Source organism: Rhinoraja longicauda, chromosome 43 (genome assembly GCF_053455715.1).
Source record: "Rhinoraja longicauda isolate Sanriku21f chromosome 43, sRhiLon1.1, whole genome shotgun sequence".
Lineage (NCBI taxonomy): Eukaryota > Metazoa > Chordata > Chondrichthyes > Rajiformes > Arhynchobatidae > Rhinoraja > Rhinoraja longicauda.
The window spans coordinates 3,524,369-3,531,382 of NC_135995.1; the positions used below are offsets into that span (position 1 = coordinate 3,524,369).

Sequence of the window (7,014 nt, forward strand, 5' to 3'; positions counted from 1 at the left end):
TGGGGACAATTAACCCACAAACCTGTACTTCTTTGGAGTGTGGGAGGAAACCCAAGCACCCGGAGAAATCCCACGCAGTCATGGGGAAATCGTGCAAACTCCGTACAGATAGCACCCGTAGCCAGGATCGAACCTGGGACTCTCGCGCTCTAAGGCAGTAGTTCTATTGCTACGCTACCGCGCTATCGCCGCACTAATGCAGAGAATCTTTGCTGGTCATCGTGAACACGATGGGCCGAAGGGCCTGTTTCTGCGATGTATCTCTAAACTAAACACATATACCTAGTGTGAACGGGTGATCACTGGTCAGCACGGACTCGGTGGGCTGAAGGGCCTGTTTACACGCTGTATCTCTAAACTAACAAAACTGACCCATTGAGTTACTCCAACTTTTTGTGTCCATCTTTGGTTTCAGCCAGTATCTGCTGTTCCATCCTCAACTAAATTCACCCTCTCAACCGTAAACCCTCGTGATGGCAGACCTCTTTATTACAGATTTTTGTTCTGTCGGACGATGCTTTTCCACCGCCTCCCTTGCCGCCTCTTGGTTTGGTATGAATATTGATTTCTCTCTCTTCAAGTAACCCCTGCATTGCCTCTCTCTCCATCCCTCCCCCACCCAACCCGCACCAGCTTCTCGTTCTCACCTAGCAAACCGCTAACAGTGGCCTGTCTCTTTTACCATCGTTACTTTTTTCGCACAAATTTCATTCATTTGTTCTGTATCTCTACATCACCGTCGATATCTCTTGTTTCCCTCTCCCCTGACTCTCAGTCTGAAGAAGGGTCTCAACCCGAAACATCACCCATTCCTTCTCTCCAGAGATGCTGCCCGTCCCACTGAGTTCAGGCATGTGAATTTTCCGCCGATTTCTGCATTTTAAATATCCATTTACTGTGCTTTTTGCATGGTTTCCGCATTTTTCACTTTGCCAAATAAAGGGAGAAATCGGATCGAAAGAAAGAAAAAAACTATATATATATGTAATGAACACTAGGGTTCCACTAGAGGTTGCTCGGGATTCCGCAAGAATTCCTCCCCCCGGTGCGCCCTGGAAGTCTTCCCGAAAATGTGGCTCCTTGGCTGGGCAAGGCAGCCAATCTTGACCCCATCGGGACTTCCACGGTCGATCGGTGGGTTGAATTTGTAACCTGCGGCCGGGGCTCTGGAACTCCAGCCCAGCTGGAGCCAGTAAATCTATCCCCATAGGCGACTTCCTTGGCCTGCTGGATAAACCAGCCAAGCTCTGGAACCAAGAGTGCCAGAAAATCAGTGGTGGAACTGTAATGGGTAAATATTAAATTTAAGTGCAAGATTACATAACTAAATTAATTAAGACAGGGTTAAAATATAAAACAAAGCAGAAAAGCCAATCACCTCTTTGGGCTGATTATCAATTAATGTACAAATTTACTGAAAATGTTATTAGTGTGCAGTGACATATTCACATTATTTTGTAATGCTTGTTTTTACTTTGAAATGCACTAAAAGAGGCTTGAAACTGGTAACTTTGTGTGTAATTTTGCGTTGTACGCCTCGTGCAAGCGCTCGGCTCTTTTCTTCCTTTTTTGTTGACCTCACTCACATGCCTGTGAGTTGCTCCAGCACTTTGTGTCTAATCTATCTACCCTTCGATTTGCAGTGTCGAAGGTGATGAGAAAACTGACCTGTGTTCGGCCTACGTAAGTCAACTCTGGAATCAAAATGAAGAAAGGAATTTTTGTGAGATATGAATCGGGGTGAGGGGTGGAGGGGAGAGGTTTACAGAGATGGGGAGAGGGTGTGTAGGGGGCGGAGGGGAGGGGGTTAAAGAGACGGGGAGAGGAGGTGTAAGGGCCGGAGGGGAGGAGGTTACAGAGATGGGGAGAGGGTGTGTAGGGGGCAGAGGGGAGGGGGTTAAAGAGACGGGGAGAGGAGGTGTAAGGGCCGGAGGGGAGGGGATTACAGAGGAGGGGAGAGGAGGTGTAGGGGCCGGAAGGGAGGGGGTTGCAGAGACGGGGAGAGGTGCAGGTGCTGGAGGGGAGTGGGTTACAGAGACAGGGAGAGAGGGTGTTGGGGCTGGAGGGGAGGAGGTTACAGAGGAGGGGAGAGAGGGTGTAGGGGCTGGAGGGGAGAGGAGGGAATTACAGAGAGGGGGTGTCGGTGCCAGAGGGGAGGGGGTTAGAGAGACAGGGAGAGGGGGTGTAGGGGTCGGAGGGGAGAGAGTCACAGAGACAGGTGGGGAGGGCACAAACACACAGGCAGACACACAAACACAATCCTGAGAGAGAGAGACAATGAGAGAGGGAGAGAGAGCGAGGGAGGGAGGGAAGGAGGCATGCACACACAGAAGGGTCTCTACCCGAAACGTCACCCATTCCTTCCCTCTAGTGGTGTTGCCCATCCCGCTGATTTCCTCCTGCACTTTTGTCTAACCCCCACAGATCCGCTGAGCTCCTCCAGCATTTTGTTTTCTCGATGAATAAAGGGAGTGTTTTGCACAATCAGCTTTGGGGAACTGTATGATACATTTCCCATCATTTTGTGAAAGAACATTTTCATTTTTAGCACTAAATTTCCTGTTACAACTTCTGTCTACTTCCTCATATATCAAGAGGTCGTTGGGCCTCTCGAGTCTCTGCCACTTCAAAAGTTATAATGATAACGGTAGTAAAGAGAGCAAACTCAATGCTAGCATTTATACAATCAGGCTTGTATACAAAAACAGGGATGTAATGCTGAGCCTCTGTCAGGCGCTGGTAAGGCCGTATTTGGAATATGGTGAGCAATTTTGTGCCCTGTATCTGAGGAAGGATGTGCTGGCTCTGGAGAGGGTCCAGAGGAGGTTTACAACAATGATCCCAGGAATGACTAGGTTAACCTATGATGAGAGTTTGTTGGCACTGGGCCTGTACTCGCTGAAGTTTAGAAGAATAATGGGGGACTGCATTGAAACATACAGAATAGTGAAAGGCCTGGATAGAGTGGATGTGGAGAGGATGTTTCCACCAGTGGGAGAGTCTAGGACCAGAGGTCAAAGCCTCACAATTAAAGGCCATTTTTCTACTCCTATTCCTTCTGACCTTATGATAGGAGCAGAATTAGGCCATTCGGCTCATCGTCTACACTGTCATCCAATCAAGGCTGGTCTATCTTATCCTCCCAACCCAATTCTCCTGCCTTCTCCCCATAACCCCTGACACCTGTACTAATTAAGATTCTATCCATCTCTACCTCAAAAGTATCCATTGGCTTGGCCTCCACAGCCTTCTGTGGCAAAGAATTCCACAGATTCGCCACCCTTTGTCAGGCTCGAACTCTCGTGTGGACCGGACGTGATCTGGGCCGACCAATCACGCGGTCAGGGGTCGGGCCATCGTGTGTCAGGACAATAAAGGATTTGGCAATTGGAGATTAAACTCGGGCAGGCGTGGGTGAGCGACGGAACTGTATTCGGGTAATGATTAAACAGAGTGTTTACATGACGTGTGGACGTCCTCAGTGGTGACCCCGTCGATCCAAAATGGCTTATTGTGGATTATTGCCATGTTTGCAGCCGGCAACCTGGACCAGCAGAATGCAGTTTTGGTTTAACTCCACATTTTCTGGACATCACAGCCCCAAGTGTGGTTCGAACAGGCTGAGGCCCAGTACCACATTCGACAGATCGCTGCCGATGCTACAAAATATTACCATGTGGTCAGAGCGCTAGACCAGGACACCACCACGAGCTCAGGGGTGACCGCGCTTTTGCGGTTGCAGCTCCTAGACTGTGGAACAGCATCCCTCTCCCCATCAGAACTGCCCCCTCCATCGACTCCTTTAAGTCCAGGCTCAAAACCTATTTCTACTCCCTAGCGTTTGAGGCTCATTGAGGAGGCGCTGTGAACTGTTTGCGTGCTACCGTATGTTTCATTTTTTTTCCTTAGTACCTAATCAGATGTACAGCACTTTGGTCAACGTGGGTTGTTTTTAAATGTGCTATACAAATAAAATTGACTTGACTTGACTTGACTAATCAATTACCTTCGCCAGCCACCAGCTGCGGGCACGTACAAGGGCCTTAATGCGCTCCTTTTGTGCACTTTCGGTCTCAGCCTCTGCGACAGGGCCGACAAACTCCTGCACATGGACGGCCTCGGCGACCGCAAGCCGTCTGTGCTCATGAGCGAAATGTTCGCCATGCTGAACGGCCACGCGCCCTGCCTCCTGTTCAAACAGATTTTCCTCGAACAAACGCCTGATGACATTCGCCTGCTCCTCGTGAACGAGGATTTCACCGTCCCCCGTTGGGTAGCTGCCCGTGCGGACGTGCTTTGGCAGGTTAAACAGCCGGGTGGCGCCACCATCAACGGGGTGGTGGCGCGGCCTCGGCGGGTCAAGCGGCCGATCCCAGCCTCCACCGAAGATGCGCCGGTGAAGCTGGACACGAGCGATGCCAGCAAAAGTACGTGGTGCTACGACCACCAAAGGTGGGGTTCCGAGGCTCGCAGATGCCGACCACCCTGCGCACATTCCGGGAAACGCCTCGGCCGGCCGCCAGTAGTGGCTACTGTGGCCGGCCAGAGGCATCGCCTCCTCTGCACATGGGACCGGGCGGCGTTTTCTGGTGGACACGTGAGCGGAGGTCAGCGTTTTGCCCCCATCTGGAACGGACAATCTCTCGGGAGCCGTCTCGATCTCGGATACCTCATCAGGAGCCGCCCTGATCTCAGATACGTCTGTTGCAATGTGTCCACGTGCCCTCACTGCCACTGGATCGACCGTTTTGCTGTGTCAGTGGACAGAGGTGTGCAGTTCACCTCCGAGTTGTGGTCAGCAGTGGCCTGGCTGTTTGGCGCTCAGCTGCACCACACTACAGCCCACCACCCGCAAGCCAACGGCCTAGTGGAGCGTTTTCACCGGCACCTGAAGACATCCTTAAAGGCACAGCTCGCGGGCCTAGACTGGATGGTTGCCGTGGGTACTGCTGGGAATATGCACTGCCCCGAAGGAGGATCTGGCAATTTCCTCATCCGAGCTGTTGTACGGCGCCCCGCTTACTGTCCCAGGGGATTTCATCCCAGCAGCACGTGGACATCAGGAACCATCCTTGACCATGCTGACGTGCCTCCGGGAGATGGTGGGCACGCTCTCTGCCGTCCCGACGTCCCACCACGGACTCGCCCCCACGTACGAACCACCGGCCCTCACAAACTACCAGTATGTTTTCATTCGCCGCGATTCCCACCGTACGCCACTGCAAAGGGCTTACGAGGGACCCTTCCAGGTACTGCAGCATGGCACCACGACTTGTGTCATCAACACGGGAGGCAGGCACGAGACTTTCTCTGTGGACCGTCTTAAGCCGGCACACTTGGACGTTGACCAACCAGTGCAGGTGGCACAACCCCGCCACACAGGGCGTCCACCCGCCCTTATCTCTGCCAGCTGAGACCCTGAACACAGGAGACGCGTACATGCGACCAGCAGCCTCACTCGTCAGCCTACCCGCCTCCAGTACTCTGGTTCGGGGGGAGGGGGGTCATGTAGCGGGCCAAGCCAATTTGGTATCGAACCATCGTTTGTCGGGCGGGACTCTCATGTGGACCGGGCGTGATCTGGGCCGAACAGCCACACGGTCAGAGGGTCGGGCATTCGTGTGCCAGGAGAACAAAGGATTTGGCAATTGGAGTTTGAACTCGGGCACGTGCGGGTGAGTGACGGAACGCGGGCACGTGCGGGTGAGCGACGGAACGCGGGCATGCGCGGGTGAGCGACGGAACGCGGGCACGTGCGGGCGAGCGACGGAACGCGGTAACGCATAGGTGAACGATGGAACGCGGGCATGCGCGGGTAAGCGACGGAACGCGGGCATGCGCGGGTAAGCGACGGAACTCGGGCTTGCGTGGGTGAGCGTCGGAACTGTATTCGGTTAATGATTAAACAGAGTGTTTACACGACGAGTGGACCTCCTCAACATCTTCGATTTAAACCAGCAACTGCAGTTCTTTCCTACAATTCTTGAATCAGTGCAGTCTTGTCCAAATGAGCAACCTAACCATGGCACAGTGGAACAGGAGACTGTCACACCCATTAGATTAAATAGCTCCAATTTGCCAGGGAGGGGTGGAGGGGAGGGAGTTAACAGAGAGGGGTGTAGAGACTGGAGGGGAGGGGTTTACAGAGACAGGGAGAGGGTTGTAGGGGCCGGCGGGGAGGGAAGGAAGTTACAGAAACGGGGGGATGTAGGGGTGGGATGGGAGGGGGTTACAGAGACGGGGAGAGTGGTGTAGGGGCCCGTGGGGAGGGGGTTACAGTGACGGGGAGAGGTGTGAAGGGGAGCCGAGGGGTTTACAGAGACTGGGAGAGTGGTGTAGGGGCCGAAGGGGAGGGGGTTACAGAGACGGGGAGAGGGGTGTAGGTGCTGGATGGATGGGAGGGGGTTACAGGGACGGGGAGAGGGGTGAAGGGGCCAGAGGGGAGGGGAGGGGGTTACAGAGAAGGGGAGAGGGGTTTGTGTTTGGGTTTGTGTTTGGGTCTCCCCCAGCTCTCTCTCTCTCTCTCTCTCTCTCTCTCTCTCTCTCTCTCTCCCCCAGCTCTCTCTCTCTCCCCCAGCTCTCTCTCTCTCCCCCCCCCCCCCCCCCAGCTCTCTCTCTCCTCTCTCTCTCTCCCCCAGCTCTCTCTCTCCCCCAGCTCTCTCTCTCTCCCCCAGCTCTCTCTCTCTCCCCCAGCTCTCTCTCTCTCTCTCTCTCTCTCTCTCTCTCTCTCTCTCTCTCTCCTCTCCCTCTCTCTCTCCCTCTCTCGCTCCCTCCCTCTCTCCCTCTCTCCCTCTCTCCCTCTCTCTGTGTGTGCTTGTGTTACAGTTCTTGGCATTGTAATAAAAAACAGACATCACCCTAATTGTGTGTGTGCGTGTGTGTGTGTGCGTGTGTGTGTGTGTGAGCTGACTGACTTACCCCAGTCTAGTAGACACTCCGACACTCCAGCAGTTGTGACCAAGCTTGCGATGGCCGTCTTTTATCTGCCTGCCTGCCTGGCCGCCACCCGCGCCA

The 7,014-nt window shown here is 53.7% G+C and overlaps 1 long non-coding RNA gene across 1 annotated transcript; it reads left to right on the forward strand.

Annotated features, from left to right (window-relative positions):
* Positions 1 to 452: 452 nt before the first annotated feature.
* Positions 453 to 3,828, forward strand: LOC144612179 (uncharacterized). The gene is made up of 3 exons (XR_013549639.1): positions 453 to 552; positions 1,644 to 1,683; positions 3,537 to 3,828. It is a non-coding gene; the product is annotated as an uncharacterized LOC144612179 (long non-coding RNA).
* Positions 3,829 to 7,014: the final 3,186 nt, after the last annotated feature.